We start from the raw sequence: 19,002 nt of genomic DNA, 5'->3' as shown, positions 1-19,002 counted from the left end.
CCCCCCCCCTGCTCCTCGGCTGACCAAGTAGAAACAATCTATTCGATGGCTGCCTTGTCTTTTACTCTGTGCAAAAGACAAGGCAGCCACAAACACCACGGGAACACCGTATTGAGGCTTTGTTCTGACCACTCATTCGGTGTCGCGTTTCTTTCAAGCAATTCTCCCGGTTAGCCCGCACTCGGCTCGCTCCCAGAGCCGTGTTAAAGTCCACTTCGCATTCACTCTCTTTTCTCAGCAGATTAAAAGAAAGTTTCATCTTGGGCTCCCTGAAACTTCCATCCTGCACCGCTGTTTGCTTTTTCACAAGAGCAGAGGAGAGCGCACTGTTCCCAGCGGCACTGCAGTACCGGGTCGAGGCTTGGAGTGAACGGAGCAAGCTTCTTTTTCAACTCCTATTCTTAAAAATCCATTTAATATGTTGTCCTCGTATAGAGGACATATTAAACTGATAAGAACAGATACTACACTTGATATTAGCCAAAAGGCCGAGAAGCGATAACTGTCCACTGTTTCAGGTCCGAGGGCCCTTGCTGGCACAATGCGCACTTGTAGCAGTGTTCTTTTTATGGCCATAGGTGGCCAGAGTGTCACGTTGCACCTCCGCCCACCCGCTGCACTGAGCACTCTTCAGCCCTTTTAAATGGTATAACTTTGCACTCCCGCATGCTCCAGCAAGCACCATTCAAGCAACAACTTTGCACTCCAGCTTCGAACATCGGCACAGTCGCAACAAGTAAGGCGACTCTACTCAGAGAAGTCACTCTGCAAAGTAGCAAGATTTCTTTTGCACAGACAGAAAGGGCTTCACCCGCAAAGGTAAAGCCTGCCAATAATAGAAACAACTCATTAGTGCTGCTCTCCACGGAAGTCTTTAATAAAAGGCGAAAGACTTGTATGTTATGAAGAGAAACCAGAGTACGATTATCCGTCACTGCGGGAGCAGGGCATCAGGCTAGTTGCCATAGCCACCTTCCCCATGGTGAGCTTTGCTTGGTTGAGACGCTTGCTCCCCCCCTTGCTCCTCGGCTGACCAAGTAGGAACAATCGGGCCCTATTCGATGGCTGCCTTGTCTTTTACTCTGTGCAAAAGACAAGGCAGCAACAAAAACACCACGAGAATCCTTTATTGAGGCTTTGTTCTGACCGCTCATTCGGTGTCGCGTTTCTTTCAAGCAATTCTCCCGGTTAGCCCGCACTCGGCTCGCTCCCAGAGCCGTGTTAAAGTCTACTTCGCATTCACTCTCTTTTCTCAGCAGACTCTTGGGATTTTATCAATAAAATGAATAAATTCACTCAAACTATGTTAAAACTGCTTTGTCCTTCATATTTACCATGTCTTGAAAGATTTAAACAAAAAAACCAACGTTGTACTTTGCAGTAAAAGAAATAGCAAATCTAAAGTTTCAGGAATCCGAGAATAAGCTTACTTTCATGAGTTCTTCACGATTTCGGATTTTGCTATAAAATGAATTCCTTCACTCAAACTAAATTAAAACTGCTAAACCGCTAATCTGTTATATGTAAGGCAGATGTCAAATTCACCGAATTAGGATTATTCGGTATTCGGCCAATCGAGCTGTAGCAGCTTCGGTAAAAGAGTATAAGTTGAAGAGTTTGTGAATAAAGGTGTGCGCACACATAGTGAGCTGTAGGAAAATAGGCAGGGAGCAATGCCGGCTGGCGTATATGTTCTTGTATGTTGTCTGACTGTTTGATTTGAATGTGTTGTGTAAGTGTCCTGTTGAATGTTACATGTTTGGGCTTTGACACGCTTCACTGTGGTTGTTAACTGTGTGGTGTGTCCTGAAATGTTATATGTTTGGGCTGTGTGACATGCTTAATGCTTGTCAGTAGCTACCCACTTATTCATATATAGCAACTGACAACGTAAGAAGTCCGGACATACTTTGATAGAGTAGTTGTAGAAGTATCCTTATTGATAATAGATAAACTAATTCATAGTGATAGAACAGTAGATGAACAGGTGCCTGCACATGTCTCACGAAAATAAAATGGGTGTATCATTGTTGATGGCAGAGCAATACTGCCAAACTTATGAGTTCTTGTGGCAAACTTGATTCAGTGTCTTGACGTGTATACGCTGTTTCGCTGACTTGATTGTCACAAGAAACAAAATGTGTTTGATAAGATCCGACCATTTTATTACGGGAGGATCAGTATGTATGGATTCTGATGTGACTGATAAACCCATTCGTATCTTAAGCACAATCTAATACGTGAGACAACGCCCTGGCACACGATAAAAAAAAAAAGAGAGAGCGGTTTTGTGTCCCCACAGTCCATAATGTAGAAAAGAGAGAAAAAAGCCTTTCTGATTTGGTGTGTGTGCTCATAGTGCAGAGTGTAGAGAAAAGAAAGCCGTTTTGGTGTCACAGGTGTTGTGACTTACACACACACATTTCTAAATTGTGAAAGGAAATTATTTTAGAGGAAGCACTAGAGTTTAGATCCCACATTTGTTGATAGGCATTCATTTATTTCTTCACTTCTGATAAAAATGATAAGACTGACCTAAAGAATTGGAGGCCCATCACACTTTTAAACTTTGACTGTAAACTTTTTAGCAAGGTTTTAACGACACGGATGTCCTCTGTTTTAGAGGAGGTAATTCACCCAGACCAGGCTTGTGCCATCTCAGAGAGACAACTCACCGACAGCCTCGTACTGATTCGAGACATCATTGATTACGCTAGAGACAGAAACACCCGGCTTGTCATCTTAAATTTAGACTTTGAAAAAGCTTTTGATCGGGTCTCGCATCAATATCTCTTTCAGGTGTTGCAGCCATCGAATAGGGCCCGATTGTTCCTACTTGGTGAGATTTGCTTGGTTGAGACGCTTGCTCCCCCCCCTTGCTCCTCGGCTGACCAAGTAGGAACAATCGGGCCCTATTCGATGGCTGCCTTGTCTTTTACTCTGTGCAAAAGACAAGGCAGCCACAAACACCACGGGAACACCGTATTGAGGCTTTGTTCTGACCACTCATTCGGTGTCGCGTTTCTTTCAAGCAATTCTCCCGGTTAGCCCACACTCGGCTCGCTCCCAGAGCTGTGTTAAAGTCTACTTCGCATTCACTCTCTTTTCTCAGCAGATTAAAAGAAAGTTTCATCTTGGGCTCCCTGAAACTTCCATCCTGCACCGCTGTTTGCTTTTTCACAAGAGCAGAGAAGAGCGCACCGTTCCCAGCGGCACTGCAGTACCGGGTCGATGCTTGGAGTGAACGGAGCAAGCTTCTTTTTCAACTCCTATTCTTAAAAATCCATTTAATATGTAGTCCTCGTATAGAGGACATATTAAACTGATAAGAACAGATACTACACTTGATCTTAGCCAAAAGGCCGAGAAGCGATAACTGTCCACTGTTTCAGGTCCGAGGGCCCTTGCTGGCACAATGCGCACTTGTAGCAGTGTTCTTTTTATGGCCATAGGTGGCCAGAGTGTCACGTTGCACCTCCGCCCACCCGCTGCACTGAGCACTCTTCAGCCCTTTTAAATGGTATAACTTTGCACTCCCGCATGCTCCAGCAAGCACCATTCAAGCAACAACTTTGCACTCCAGCTTCGAACATCGGCACAATCGCAACAAGTAAGGCGACTCTACTCAGAGAAGTCACTCTGCACAGTAACAAGATTTCTTTTGCACAGACAGAAAGGGCTTCACCCGCAAAGGTAAAGCCTGCCAAAAATAGAAACAACTCATTAGTGCTGCTCTCCACGAAAGTCTTTAGTAAAAGGCGAAAGACTTGTATGTTATGAAGAGAAACCAGAGTACGATTATCCGTCACTGCGGGAGCAGGGCATCAGGCTAGTTGCCATAGCCACCTTCCCCATGGTGAGCGTTGCTTGGTTGAAACGCTTGCCCCTGTGCAATCGACAAGGCAGCAACAAAAACACCACGGGAACACCGTATTGAGGCTTTGTTCTGACCGCTCATTCGGTGTCGCGTTTCTTTCAAGCAATTCTCCTGGTTAGCCCACACTCGGCTCGCTCCCAGAGCCGTGTTAAAGTCTACTTCGCATTCACTCTCTTTTCTCAGCAGACTCTTGGGATTTTATCTATAAAATGAATTCCTTCACTCAAACTATGTTAAAACTGCTTTGTCCTTCATATTTACCATGTCTAGAAAGATTTAAACAAAAAAAAAACAACGTTGTACTTTGCAGTAAAAGAAAGAGCAAATCTAAAGTTTCAGGAATCCGAGAATAAGCTTACTTTCATGAGTTCTTCACGATTTCGGATTTTGCTATAAAATGAATTCCTTCACTCAAACTAAATTAAAACTGCTAAACCGCTAATCTGTTACATGTAAGGCAGATGTCAAATTCACCGAAATAGGATCTAAGGGTATTCGGCCAATCGAGCTGTAGCAGCTTTGGTAAAAGAGTATAAGTTGAAGAGTTTGTGAATAAAGGTGTGCGCACACATAGTGAGCTGTAGGAAAATAGGCAGGGAGCAATGCCGGCTGGGGTATATGTTCTTGTATGTTGTCTGACTGTTTGATTTGAATGAGTTGTGTAAGTGTCCTGTTGAATGTTACATGTTTGGGCTTTGACACTTCACTGTGGTTGTTAACTGTGTGGTGTGTCCTGAAATGTTATATGTTTGGGCTGTGTGACATGCTTAATGCTTGTCAGTAGCTACCCACTTATTCATATATAGCAACTGACAACATAAGAAGTCTGGACATACTTTGATAGTAGTTGTAGAAGTATCCTTATTAATAATAGATAAACTAATTCATAGTGATAGAACAGTAGATGAACAGGTGCCTGCACATGTCTCACGAAGATAAAATGGGTGTATGATTGCTGACGGCAGAGCAATACTGCCAAACTTATGAGTTCTTGTGGCAAACTTGATTCAGTGTCTTGACGTGTATACGCTGTTTCGCTGACTTGATTGTCACAAGAAACAAAGTGTGTTTGATAAGATCCGACCATTTTATTACGGGAGGATCAGTATGTATGGATTCTGAAGTGACTGATAAACCCATTCGTATCGTAAGCATAATCTAATACGTGAGACAACGCCCTGGCACACAATCAAAAAAAAAAAGAGAGAGCGGTTTTGTGTCCCCACAGTCCATAATGTAGAAAAGAGAGAAAAAAGCCTTTCTGATTTGGTGTGTGTGCTCATAGTGCAGAGTGTAGAGAAAAGAAAGCCGTTTTGGTGTCACGGGTGTTGTCACATTTCTAAATTGTGAAAGGAAATTATTTTAGAGGAAGCACTAGAGTTTAGATCCCACATTTGTTGATAGGCATTCATTTATTTCTTCACTTCTGATAAAAATGATAAGACTGACCTAAAGAATTGGAGGCCCATCACACTTTTAAACTTTGACTGTAAACTTTTTAGCAAGGTTTTAACGACACGGATGTCCTCTGTTTTAGAGGAGGTAATTCACCCAGACCAGGCTTGTGCCATCTCAGAGAGACAACTCACCGACAGCCTCGTACTGATTCGAGACATCATTGATTACGCTAGAGACAGAAACACCCGGCTTGTCATCTTAAATTTAGACTTTGAAAAAGCTTTTGATCGGGTCTCGCATCAATATCTCTTTCAGGTGTTGCAGCCATCGAATAGGGCCCGATTGTTCCTACTTGGTGAGATTTGCTTGGTTGAGACGCTTGCTCCCCCCCCTTGCTCCTCGGCTGACCAAGTAGGAACAATCGGGCCCTATTCGATGGCTGCCTTGTCTTTTACTCTGTGCAAAAGACAAGGCAGCCACAAACACCACGGGAACACCGTATTGAGGCTTTGTTCTGACCACTCATTCGGTGTCGCGTTTCTTTCAAGCAATTCTCCCGGTTAGCCCACACTCGGCTCGCTCCCAGAGCTGTGTTAAAGTCTACTTCGCATTCACTCTCTTTTCTCAGCAGATTAAAAGAAAGTTTCATCTTGGGCTCCCTGAAACTTCCATCCTGCACCGCTGTTTGCTTTTTCACAAGAGCAGAGAAGAGCGCACCGTTCCCAGCGGCACTGCAGTACCGGGTCGATGCTTGGAGTGAACGGAGCAAGCTTCTTTTTCAACTCCTATTCTTAAAAATCCATTTAATATGTAGTCCTCGTATAGAGGACATATTAAACTGATAAGAACAGATACTACACTTGATCTTAGCCAAAAGGCCGAGAAGCGATAACTGTCCACTGTTTCAGGTCCGAGGGCCCTTGCTGGCACAATGCGCACTTGTAGCAGTGTTCTTTTTATGGCCATAGGTGGCCAGAGTGTCACGTTGCACCTCCGCCCACCCGCTGCACTGAGCACTCTTCAGCCCTTTTAAATGGTATAACTTTGCACTCCCGCATGCTCCAGCAAGCACCATTCAAGCAACAACTTTGCACTCCAGCTTCGAACATCGGCACAATCGCAACAAGTAAGGCGACTCTACTCAGAGAAGTCACTCTGCACAGTAACAAGATTTCTTTTGCACAGACAGAAAGGGCTTCACCCGCAAAGGTAAAGCCTGCCAAAAATAGAAACAACTCATTAGTGCTGCTCTCCACGAAAGTCTTTAGTAAAAGGCGAAAGACTTGTATGTTATGAAGAGAAACCAGAGTACGATTATCCGTCACTGCGGGAGCAGGGCATCAGGCTAGTTGCCATAGCCACCTTCCCCATGGTGAGCGTTGCTTGGTTGAAACGCTTGCCCCTGTGCAATCGACAAGGCAGCAACAAAAACACCACGGGAACACCGTATTGAGGCTTTGTTCTGACCGCTCATTCGGTGTCGCGTTTCTTTCAAGCAATTCTCCTGGTTAGCCCACACTCGGCTCGCTCCCAGAGCCGTGTTAAAGTCTACTTCGCATTCACTCTCTTTTCTCAGCAGACTCTTGGGATTTTATCTATAAAATGAATTCCTTCACTCAAACTATGTTAAAACTGCTTTGTCCTTCATATTTACCATGTCTAGAAAGATTTAAACAAAAAAAAAACAACGTTGTACTTTGCAGTAAAAGAAAGAGCAAATCTAAAGTTTCAGGAATCCGAGAATAAGCTTACTTTCATGAGTTCTTCACGATTTCGGATTTTGCTATAAAATGAATTCCTTCACTCAAACTAAATTAAAACTGCTAAACCGCTAATCTGTTACATGTAAGGCAGATGTCAAATTCACCGAAATAGGATCTAAGGGTATTCGGCCAATCGAGCTGTAGCAGCTTTGGTAAAAGAGTATAAGTTGAAGAGTTTGTGAATAAAGGTGTGCGCACACATAGTGAGCTGTAGGAAAATAGGCAGGGAGCAATGCCGGCTGGGGTATATGTTCTTGTATGTTGTCTGACTGTTTGATTTGAATGAGTTGTGTAAGTGTCCTGTTGAATGTTACATGTTTGGGCTTTGACACTTCACTGTGGTTGTTAACTGTGTGGTGTGTCCTGAAATGTTATATGTTTGGGCTGTGTGACATGCTTAATGCTTGTCAGTAGCTACCCACTTATTCATATATAGCAACTGACAACATAAGAAGTCTGGACATACTTTGATAGTAGTTGTAGAAGTATCCTTATTAATAATAGATAAACTAATTCATAGTGATAGAACAGTAGATGAACAGGTGCCTGCACATGTCTCACGAAAATAAAATGGGTGTATGATTGCTGACGGCAGAGCAATACTGCCAAACTTATGAGTTCTTGTGGCAAACTTGATTCAGTGTCTTGACGTGTATACGCTGTTTCGCTGACTTGATTGTCACAAGAAACAAAGTGTGTTTGATAAGATCCGACCATTTTATTACGGGAGGATCAGTATGTATGGATTCTGAAGTGACTGATAAACCCATTCGTATCGTAAGCATAATCTAATACGTGAGACAACGCCCTGGCACACAATCAAAAAAAAAAAGAGAGAGCGGTTTTGTGTCCCCACAGTCCATAATGTAGAAAAGAGAGAAAAAAGCCTTTCTGATTTGGTGTGTGTGCTCATAGTGCAGAGTGTAGAGAAAAGAAAGCCGTTTTGGTGTCACGGGTGTTGTCACATTTCTAAATTGTGAAAGGAAATTATTTTAGAGGAAGCACTAGAGTTTAGATCCCACATTTGTTGATAGGCATTCATTTATTTCTTCACTTCTGATAAAAATGATAAGACTGACCTAAAGAATTGGAGGCCCATCACACTTTTAAACTTTGACTGTAAACTTTTTAGCAAGGTTTTAACGACACGGATGTCCTCTGTTTTAGAGGAGGTAATTCACCCAGACCAGGCTTGTGCCATCTCAGAGAGACAACTCACCGACAGCCTCGTACTGATTCGAGACATCATTGATTACGCTAGAGACAGAAACACCCGGCTTGTCATCTTAAATTTAGACTTTGAAAAAGCTTTTGATCGGGTCTCGCATCAATATCTCTTTCAGGTGTTGCAGCCATCGAATAGGGCCCGATTGTTCCTACTTGGTGAGATTTGCTTGGTTGAGACGCTTGCTCCCCCCCCTTGCTCCTCGGCTGACCAAGTAGGAACAATCGGGCCCTATTCGATGGCTGCCTTGTCTTTTACTCTGTGCAAAAGACAAGGCAGCCACAAACACCACGGGAACACCGTATTGAGGCTTTGTTCTGACCACTCATTCGGTGTCGCGTTTCTTTCAAGCAATTCTCCCGGTTAGCCCACACTCGGCTCGCTCCCAGAGCTGTGTTAAAGTCTACTTCGCATTCACTCTCTTTTCTCAGCAGATTAAAAGAAAGTTTCATCTTGGGCTCCCTGAAACTTCCATCCTGCACCGCTGTTTGCTTTTTCACAAGAGCAGAGAAGAGCGCACCGTTCCCAGCGGCACTGCAGTACCGGGTCGATGCTTGGAGTGAACGGAGCAAGCTTCTTTTTCAACTCCTATTCTTAAAAATCCATTTAATATGTAGTCCTCGTATAGAGGACATATTAAACTGATAAGAACAGATACTACACTTGATCTTAGCCAAAAGGCCGAGAAGCGATAACTGTCCACTGTTTCAGGTCCGAGGGCCCTTGCTGGCACAATGCGCACTTGTAGCAGTGTTCTTTTTATGGCCATAGGTGGCCAGAGTGTCACGTTGCACCTCCGCCCACCCGCTGCACTGAGCACTCTTCAGCCCTTTTAAATGGTATAACTTTGCACTCCCGCATGCTCCAGCAAGCACCATTCAAGCAACAACTTTGCACTCCAGCTTCGAACATCGGCACAATCGCAACAAGTAAGGCGACTCTACTCAGAGAAGTCACTCTGCACAGTAACAAGATTTCTTTTGCACAGACAGAAAGGGCTTCACCCGCAAAGGTAAAGCCTGCCAAAAATAGAAACAACTCATTAGTGCTGCTCTCCACGAAAGTCTTTAGTAAAAGGCGAAAGACTTGTATGTTATGAAGAGAAACCAGAGTACGATTATCCGTCACTGCGGGAGCAGGGCATCAGGCTAGTTGCCATAGCCACCTTCCCCATGGTGAGCGTTGCTTGGTTGAAACGCTTGCCCCTGTGCAATCGACAAGGCAGCAACAAAAACACCACGGGAACACCGTATTGAGGCTTTGTTCTGACAGTGCAGAGTGTAGAGAAAAGAGAGAAAAGAAAGCCGTTTTGGTGTCACGGGTGTTGTGACTTACACACACACATTTCTGAATTGAGAAAGGAAATTATTTTAGAGGAAGCACTAGAGTTTAGATCCCACATTTGTTGATAGGCATTCATTTATTTCTTCACTTCTGATGAAGTTTCAACAATAAACAACAAACTTTGTATTATGAGAAAGAACCAGACTCATTCTTCAGGAATCCGAAAATAAGCTCTATTTTACGAGTTATGCACGAATTCGGATTCTCCTATAAAACGAATTCCTTAACTCTAACCAAGTTAAGACTGCTTTGTCCTTCATATTTATTCATGTCTAATCAAGTTTCAACGATAAACAACGTTGTACTTTGTACTTCTTCAGCAATAAGCATCTCTCGACATATGACGAAATACAGATTTTGCTATAAAATTAATTCCTTCTATCAGCCTGACTTAAAACTGTTTGTCCTCCTTATTTATCCACTTCAAATCAAGTTTCAACAATTAAAAAAATGTTGTAGTTTGAGAAAAAACAACTTAATCTTAAGCAATCAGTAGGGTAAGAAAGGGTAAGAAAAGGTGCAAATGCCAACCATACATCACTAAAAGGTGGAGCGGAAGTATTCGGCTGCAAGTAGGTGCGAATGCCTGACAATGTATGATCAAAAGAGGGAGCGGAGGTTTTCGACTGCAAGGTCTGAATGTCCAACCATAATTTGTAAAAACCGGGGAAGAAAAGGCTCGAAAGCCCGACTATACACCATCAAAAGCGGGAGCGGAGGTTTTCGGCTGCAAGTAGGTGTGAATGTTCGACCATAATTTGTAAAAATCGGGTAAGAAAAGGTTCGAATGCCCGACTATATATTAACCAAAGCAGGAGGAGAGGTCTTCGGATAAGAGTGGGTGAGAATTTACAACCATAATCTATAAAATGCGGTGAAAAAAAAGGTGTGAATACCCCATAGAACACTAAAAGGTAGAGCGGAAGTGTTCGGCTGCAAGAAGGTGTGAATGTCTGACCATAGTTTGTAAAAAGCGGGTAAGAAAAGGTTCGAATGCCCGAACATACACCATCAAAGGAGGGAGCGGAGGTGTTCCGCTGTAAGAAGGTGTGAATGTCCGACCATAGTTGGCAAAAAGCAGGTAAGAAAAGGTTAAAATACCCGATTGTACACAATCAATAGCGGGAGCAGAGTTGTTCCGCTACTAAAAGGTGTGAAAGTCCGACCATGGTTTGTAAAAAGCGGGTAAGAAAAGGTGCGAATGCCCGACAATGTATGATCAAAAGAGGGAGTGGAGGTTTTCGGCTGAAACAAGGTCTGAATGTCCATCCATATTTTGTAAAAATCTGGGAAGAAAAGGCTCGAAAGCCCGACTATACACCATCAACAGCTGGAGCGGAGGTGTTCAGCTGCAAGAAGGTCTGAATGTCCATCAATAATTGCTAGAAAACATGGAAGAGAATTTTCGAATATCAAACCGCACATGATCATAAGCAGGAGAGGAGGTGTTCAAATGCAAGAAGGTGTGAATGTCCACCCATAATTACTGCAAAATGGGTAAGAAAAGGTACGAATGCCCAACCATACATGATCCTAACAGGGAGCGGAGGTGTTTGGCTGCGACAAGGTGTGTATGTCCACCCATAATTAATGAAAAGCGGGCAACAAGTAGGTTTGAATACCCATCATCAAAAGCAGGAGTGGATGTGTTCGGCTACAAGAAGGTTTGAATGTCTGACCATAGTTTATAAAAAGCGGGTAAGAAAAGGTTTGAATGCCCGAACATACACCATCAAAGGAGGGAGCGGAGGTGTTCCGCTGTAAGAAGGTGTGAATGTCCAACCATAATTGGCAAAAAGCAGGTAAGAAAAGGTTAAAATACCCTATTGTACACAATCAATAGCGGTGAGCAGAGTTGTTCCGCTACTAAAAGGTGTGAAAGTCCGACCATGAATTGTAAAAAGCGGGTAAGAAAAGGTGCGAATGCCCGACAATGTATGATCAAAAGAGGGAGTGGAGGTTTTCGGCTGAAAGAAGGTCTGAATGTCCATCCATAATTTGTAAAAATCGGGGAAGAAAAGGCTCGAAAGCCCGACTATACACCATCAACAGCTAGAGCGGAGGTGTTCAGCTGCAAGAAGGTCTGAATGTCCATCAATAATCGCTAGAAAACATGGAAGAGAATTTTCGAATATCAAACCGCACATGATCATAAGCGGGAGAGGAGGTGTTAAAATGCAAAAAGGTGTGAATGTCCACCCATAATTACTGCAAAATGTGTAAGAAAAGGTACGAATGCCCAACCATACATCATCAAAAGCAGGAGTGGATGTGTTCGGCTACAAGAAGGTTTTAATGTCCGACCATAGTTTGTAAAAAGCGGGTAAGAAAAGGTTCGAATGCCCGAACATACACCATCAAAAGAGGGAGCGGAGGTGTTCCACTGTAAGAAGGTGTGAATGTCTGACCATAGTTGGTAAAAAGCGGGTAAGAAAAGGTGAAAATACCCGACTGTACACAATAAATAGCGGGAGCGGAGTTGTTCGGCTACTAAAAGGTGTGAAAGTCCGACCCTGGTTTGTAAAAAGCGGGTAAGAGAAGGTGCGAATGCCCGACAATGTATGATCAAAAGAGGGAGCGGAGGTTTTCGGCTGCAAGAAGGTCTGAATGTCCAACAATAATTTTGTAAAAACCGGGGAAGAAAAGGCTCGAAAGCCCGACTATACATCATCAAAAGCGGGAGCGGAGGTGTTCAGCTGCAAGAAGGTCTGAATGTCCATCAATAATTGCTAGAAAACATGAAAGAAAATTTTCGAATATCATACCACACATCATCATAAGCGGGAGAGGAGGTGTTCAGCTGCAAGAAGGTGTGAATGTCCGACCATAGTTTGTAAAAAATGGGTAAGAAAAGGTGCGAATGCTCAACCATACATCATCAAAAGCAGGAGTGGATGTGTTCGGCTAAAAGAAGGTTTGAATGTCCGACCATAGTTCGTAAAATGCCGGTAAGAAAAGGTTCGAATGCCCGAACATACACCATCAAAAGAGGGAGCGGAGGTGTTCCGCTGTAAGACGGTGTGAATGTCCAACAATAGTTGGTAAAAAGCGGGTAAGAAAAGGTTAAAATACCCGACTGTACACAATCAATAGCGGGAGCGGAGTTGTTCGGCTACAAGAAGGTGTGAAAGTCCGACCATGGTTTGTAAAAAGCGGGTAAGAAAAGGTTCGAATGCCCGAATATATACCATCAAAAGCGGAAGCGGAGGTGTTCGGCTGAGAGAAGGTGTGAACGTCCGACCAAAGTTTGTAAAAAGCAGTGAAGAAAAGTTTCGAATATCCAACCAAACATAATCAAAAGCGGGAGCAGAGCTGTTCGACTGCAAGTAGGTGTGAATGTCAGATCATAATTTGCAAAAAGCTGATGAGAAAGGGTGAGAATGCCCGACTATACACCATCAAATGCGGGAGCGGAAGTGTTCGGCTGTGAGTAGGTGTGAATGTCAAACCATAATTGCTGAAAAATGTGTTAGAAAAGACAAGAATGCCGGACCGTACATCATCAAAAGCGGGAAAAGTGGTGTTCGGCTGCAAGTAGGTGTGAATGTCCAGCCATAACTACTCACAAACCGGTAAGAAAAGGTAGTATTGCCAGACCATACATTATCAAAACAGGGAGCGGAGGTGGTTCAGCTGCAAGGTGTGAATGTCTGACTAAAGTTTATAAAAAGCGGGTAAGACAAGGTGCGAATGCCTGACAATGTATGATCAAATGAGGGAGCGGAGGTTTTCGGCTGCAAGGTCTGAATGTACAACCATAATTTGTAAAAACCGGGGAAGAAAAGGCTCGAAAGCCCGACTATACACCATCAAAAGCGGGAGCGGAGGTGTTCGGCTTCAAGTAGGTGTGAATGTTCGACCATAATTTGTAAAAAGCGGGTAAGAAAAGGTTTGAATGCTCGACTATATATTAACAAAAGCAGAAGGAGAGGTCTTCGGATAAGAGTGGGTGAGAATTTCCAACCATAATCAATAAAATGCGGTGAAAAAAAAGGTGTGAATACCCCATAGAACACTAAAAGGTGGAGCAGAAGTGTTCGGCTGCAAGAAGGTGTGACTGTTCGACTATATTTGGTGAAAAGCAGGTGAAGCAAGGTCTGAATGCCCAACCTTACATCATCAAAAACGAGATCAGAGGTGTTTGGCTGCAAGAAGGCCATAGTTTGCCAAAAGCGGGTAAGCTGCGAATGACCGACTAAATATCAACAAAAGTGGGGGCGGATGTCTTCGGATGCAAGTGGGTGTGAATATCCCACCATACAAGTATGGTGGAGAGGAAGCTGTGAATGGCCGACCATAGTAAAAAGCGGGTGAGAAAAGGTGCGAATGTCCAATCATACATGATCAAAACAGGGAGCGGAGGTGTTTGGCTGCGACAAGGTGTGTATGTCCACCCATAATTAATGAAAAGCGGGCAACAAGTAGGTTTGAATACCCATCATCAAAAGCAGGAGTGGATGTGTTCGGCTACAAGAAGGTTTGAATGTCTGACCATAGTTTATAAAAAGCGGGTAAGAAAAGGTTCGAATGCCCGAACATACACCATCAAAGGAGGGAGCGGAGGTGTTCCGCTGTAAGGTGTGAATGTCCGACCATAGTTGGCAAAAAGCAGGTAAGAAAAGGTTAAAATACCCGATTGTACACAATCAATAGCGGGAGCAGAGTTGTTCCGCTACTAAAAGGTGTGAAAGTCCGACCATGGTTTGTAAAAAGCGGGTAAGAAAAGGTGCGAATGCCCGACAATGTATGATCAAAAGAGGGAGCGGAGGTTTTCGGCTGAAACAAGGTCTGAATGTCCATCCATATTTTGTAAAAATCTGGGAAGAAAAGGCTCGAAAGCCCGACTATACACCATCAACAGCTGGAGCGGAGGTGTTCAGCTGCAAGAAGGTCTGAATGTCCATCAATAATTGCTAGAAAACATGGAAGAGAATTTTCGAATATCAAACCGCACATGATCATAAGCGGGAGAGGAGGTGTTCAAATGCAAGAAGGTGTGAATGTCCACCCATAATTACTGCAAAATGGGTAAGAAAAGGTATGAATGCCCAACCATACATGATCCTAACAGGGAGCGGAGGTGTTTGGCTGCGACAAGGTGTGTATGTCCACCCATAATTAATGAAAAGCGGGCAACAAGTAGGTTTGAATACCCATCATCAAAAGCAGGAGTGGATGTGTTCGGCTACAAGAAGGTTTGAATGTCTGACCATAGTTTGTAAAAAGCGGGTAAGAAAAGGTTTGAATGCCCGAACATACACCATCAAAGGAGGGAGCGGAGGTGTTCCGCTGTAAGAAGGTGTGAATGTCCAACCATAATTGGCAAAAAGCAGGTAAGAAAAGGTTAAAATACCCTATTGTACACAATCAATAGCGGGAGCAGAGTTGTTCCGCTACTAAAAGGTGTGAAAGTCCGACCATGAATTGTAAAAAGCGGGTAAGAAAAGGTGCGAATGCCCGACAATGTATGATCAAAAGAGGGAGTGGAGGTTTTCGGCTGAAAGAAGGTCTGAATGTCCATCCATAATTTGTAAAAATCGGGGAAGAAAAGGCTCGAAAGCCCGACTATACACCATCAACAGCTAGAGCGGAGGTGTTCAGCTGCAAGAAGGTCTGAATGTCCATCAATAATCGCTAGAAAACATGGAAGAGAATTTTCGAATATCAAACCGCACATGATCATAAGCGGGAGAGGAGGTGTTAAAATGCAAAAAGGTGTGAATGTCCACCCATAATTACTGCAAAATGGGTAAGAAAAGGTACGAATGCCCAACCATACATCATCAAAAGCAGGAGTGGATGTGTTCGGCTACAAGAAGGTTTTAATGTCCGACCATAGTTTGTAAAAAGCGGGTAAGAAAAGGTTCGAATGCCCGAACATACACCATCAAAAGAGGGAGCGGAGGTGTTCCACTGTAAGAAGGTGTGAATGTCTGACCATAGTTGGTAAAAAGCGGGTAAAAAAAGGTGAAAATACCCGACTGTACACAATAAATAGCGGGAGCGGAGTTGTTCGGCTACTAAAAGGTGTGAAAGTCCGACCCTGGTTTGTAAAAAGCGGGTAAGAGAAGGTGCGAATGCCCGACAATGTATGATCAAAAGAGGGAGCGGAGGTTTTCGGCTGCAAGAAGGTCTGAATGTCCAACAATAATTTTGTAAAAACCGGGGAAGAAAAGGCTCGAAAGCCCGACTATACATCATCAAAAGCGGGAGCGGAGGTGTTCAGCTGCAAGAAGGTCTGAATGTCCATCAATAATTGCTAGAAAACATGAAAGAAAATTTTCGAATATCAAACCACACATCATCATAAGCGGGAGAGGAGGTGTTCAGCTGCAAGAAGGTGTGAATGTCCGACCATAGTTTGTAAAAAATGGGTAAGAAAAGGTGCGAATGCTCAACCATACATCATCAAAAGCAGGAGTGGATGTGTTCGGCTAAAAGAAGGTTTGAATGTCCGACCATAGTTCGTAAAATGCCGGTAAGAAAAGGTTCGAATGCCCGAACATACACCATCAAAAGAGGGAGCGGAGGTGTTCCGCTGTAAGACGGTGTGAATGTCCAACAATAGTTGGTAAAAAGCGGGTAAGAAAAGGTTAAAATACCCGACTGTACACAATCAATAGCGGGAGCGGAGTTGTTCGGCTACAAGAAGGTGTGAAAGTCCGACCATGGTTTGTAAAAAGCGGGTAAGAAAAGGTTCGAATGCCCGAATATATACCATCAAAAGCGGAAGCGGAGGTGTTCGGCTGAGAGAAGGTGTGAACGTCCGACCAAAGTTTGTAAAAAGCAGTGAAGAAAAGTTTCGAATATCCAACCAAACATAATCAAAAGCGGGAGCAGAGCTGTTCGACTGCAAGTAGGTGTGAATGTCAGATCATAATTTGCAAAAAGCTGATGAGAAAGGGTGAGAATGCCCGACTATACACCATCAAATGCGGGAGCGGAAGTGTTCGGCTGTGAGTAGGTGTGAATGTCAAACCATAATTGCTGAAAAATGTGTTAGAAAAGACAAGAATGCCGGACCATACATCATCAAAAGCGGGAAAAGTGGTGTTCGGCTGCAAGTAGGTGTGAATGTCCAGCCATAACTACTCACAAACCGGTAAGAAAAGGTAGTATTGCCAGACCATACATTATCAAAACAGGGAGCGGAGGTGGTTCAGCTGCAAGGTGTGAATGTCTGACTAAAGTTTATAAAAAGCGGGTAAGACAAGGTGCGAATGCCTGACAATGTATGATCAAATGAGGGAGCGGAGGTTTTCGGCTGCAAGGTCTGAATGTACAACCATAATTTGTAAAAACCGGGGAAGAAAAGGCTCGAAAGCCCGACTATACACCATCAAAAGCGGGAGCGGAGGTGTTCGGCTGCAAGTAGGTGTGAATGTTCGACCATAATTTGTAAAAAGCGGGTAAGAAAAGGTTTGAATGCTCGACTATATATTAACAAAAGCAGGAGGAGAGGTCTTCGGATAAGAGTGGGTGAGAATTTCCAACCATAATCAATAAAATGCGGTGAAAAAAAAGGTGTGAATACCCCATAGAACACTAAAAGGTGGAGCAGAAGTGTTCGGCTGCAAGAAGGTGTGACTGTTCGACTATATTTGGTGAAAAGCAGGTGAAGCAAGGTCTGAATGCCCAACCTTACATCATCAAAAACGAGATCAGAGGTGTTTGGCTGCAAGAAGGCCATAGTTTGCCAAAAGCGGGTAAGCTGCGAATGACCGACTAAATATCAACAAAAGTGGGGGCGGATGTCTTCGGATGCAAGTGGGTGTGAATATCCCACCATACAAGTATGGTGGAGAGGAAGCTGTGAATGGCCGACCATAGTAAAAAGCGGGTGAGAAAAGGTGCGAATGTCCAATCATACATGATCAAAACAGGGAGCGGAGGTGTTTGGCTGCGACAAGGTGTGTATGTCAACCCATAATTAATGAAAAGTGGGCAACAAGTAGGTTTGAATACCCATCATCAAAAGCAGGAGTGGATGTGTTCGGCTACAAGAAGGTTTGAATGTCTGACCATAGTTTGTAAAAAGCGGGTAAGAAAAGGTTTGAGTGCCCGAACATACACCATCAAAAGAGGGAGCGGAGGTGTTCCGCTGTAAGACGGTGTGAATGTCCAACAATAGTTGGTAAAAAGCGGGTAAGAAAAGGTTAAAATACCCGACTGTACACAATCAATAGCGGGAGCGGAGTTGTTCGGCTACAAGAAGGTGTGAAAGTCCGACCACGGTTTGTAAAAAGCGGGTAAGAAAAGGTGCGAATGCCCGACAATGTATGATCAAAAGAGGGAGTGGAGGTTTTCGGCTGCAAGAAGGTCTGAATGTCCAACCATAATTTGTAAAAACCGGGGAAGAAAAGGCTCGAAAGCCCGACTATACACCATCAAAAGTGGGAGCGGAGGTGTTCAGCTTCAAGACGGTCTGAATGTCCATCAATAATTGCTAGAAAACATGAAAGAAAATTTTCAAATATCAAACTGCACATGATCATAAGCAGGAGAGGAGGATTTCAGCTGCAAGAAGGTGTGAATGTCTACCCATAATTACTGAAAAATGGGTAAGAAAAGGTGCGAATGCCTAACCATACATCATCAAAAGAGGGAGCGGAGTTGTTCCGCTGTAAGACGGTGTGAATGTCCGACCATAGATGGTAAAAAGCGGGTAAGAAAAGGTTAAATTACCCGACTGTACACAATCAAAAGAGGGAGCGGAGTTGTTCAGCTAAGAGAAGGTGTGAAAGTCCGACCTTGGTTTGTAAAAAGCGGGTAAGAAAAGGTTCGTATGCCCGAATATACACCATCAAAAGCGGAAGCGGAGGTGTTCGGCTGCAAGATACTGTGAACGTCCGACCAAAGTTTGTAAAAAGCAGTTAAGAAAAGGTTTGAATATCTAACCAAACATAAGAATGAGTCTTTTCCGCTGTAGAATGCCCGACTATAGACCATCAAATGCGGGAGCGGAGGTGTTCGGCTCTGAGTAGGTGTGAATATCCGACCATAATTGCTGAAGAATGTGTTAGAAAAAGTAAGAATGCTGGACCATACATCATCAAAAGCGGTAGAGGTGGTGTTCGGCTGCAAAAAGGTGTGACTGTTCGACTAAAGTTTGTAAAAAGTGGGTAAGACAAGGTGCGAATGCCTGACAATGTATGATCAAAAGCGGGAGCGGAGGTGTTCAGCTGCAAGAAGGTCTACATGTCCATTAATAATTGCTAGAAAACATGAAAGAAACTTTTCGAAAATCAAACCGCACATGATCATAAGTGGGATAGGAGGTGTTCAGCTGCAAGGTGTGAATGTCCACCCATAATTCCTGAAAAATGGGCAAAAAAAAGGTGTGAATGCCCAACCATACATCATCAAAAGCAGGAGTGGAAGTGTTTGGCTACAAG

At 43.6% G+C, this 19,002-nt stretch overlaps 8 non-coding genes across 8 annotated transcripts; all 8 read right to left on the bottom strand.

The window, feature by feature from the left end:
* Positions 1-316: 316 nt before the first annotated feature.
* LOC140276191 (U2 spliceosomal RNA) lies at positions 317-500 on the bottom strand. Its single transcript, XR_011908865.1, has one exon. It is a non-coding gene; the product is annotated as a U2 spliceosomal RNA (small nuclear RNA).
* A 308-nt stretch (positions 501-808) lies between these two features.
* On the bottom strand, positions 809-922 carry LOC140275837 (U5 spliceosomal RNA). The gene has a single exon (XR_011908548.1). It is a non-coding gene; the product is annotated as a U5 spliceosomal RNA (small nuclear RNA).
* Positions 923-3,190: 2,268 nt separating this feature from the next.
* Positions 3,191-3,374, bottom strand: LOC140276036 (U2 spliceosomal RNA). The gene has a single exon (XR_011908727.1). It is a non-coding gene; the product is annotated as a U2 spliceosomal RNA (small nuclear RNA).
* A 308-nt stretch (positions 3,375-3,682) lies between these two features.
* On the bottom strand, positions 3,683-3,796 carry LOC140275725 (U5 spliceosomal RNA). Its single transcript, XR_011908445.1, has one exon. It is a non-coding gene; the product is annotated as a U5 spliceosomal RNA (small nuclear RNA).
* A 2,185-nt stretch (positions 3,797-5,981) lies between these two features.
* Positions 5,982-6,165, bottom strand: LOC140276035 (U2 spliceosomal RNA). The gene has a single exon (XR_011908726.1). It is a non-coding gene; the product is annotated as a U2 spliceosomal RNA (small nuclear RNA).
* A 308-nt stretch (positions 6,166-6,473) lies between these two features.
* Positions 6,474-6,587, bottom strand: LOC140275724 (U5 spliceosomal RNA). The gene has a single exon (XR_011908444.1). It is a non-coding gene; the product is annotated as a U5 spliceosomal RNA (small nuclear RNA).
* A 2,185-nt stretch (positions 6,588-8,772) lies between these two features.
* LOC140276034 (U2 spliceosomal RNA) lies at positions 8,773-8,956 on the bottom strand. Its single transcript, XR_011908725.1, has one exon. It is a non-coding gene; the product is annotated as a U2 spliceosomal RNA (small nuclear RNA).
* Positions 8,957-9,264: 308 nt separating this feature from the next.
* LOC140275723 (U5 spliceosomal RNA) lies at positions 9,265-9,378 on the bottom strand. The gene has a single exon (XR_011908443.1). It is a non-coding gene; the product is annotated as a U5 spliceosomal RNA (small nuclear RNA).
* Positions 9,379-19,002: the final 9,624 nt, after the last annotated feature.

Source organism: Leuresthes tenuis, unplaced genomic scaffold (genome assembly GCF_036924035.1).
Source record: "Leuresthes tenuis unplaced genomic scaffold, fLeuTen1.0.hap1 SCAF_18, whole genome shotgun sequence".
NCBI classification, from domain to species: domain Eukaryota; kingdom Metazoa; phylum Chordata; class Actinopteri; order Atheriniformes; family Atherinopsidae; genus Leuresthes; species Leuresthes tenuis.
The sequence above is the reverse complement of the archived record's forward strand: the minus strand, read 5'-3'. Positions and strand labels throughout refer to the sequence as shown.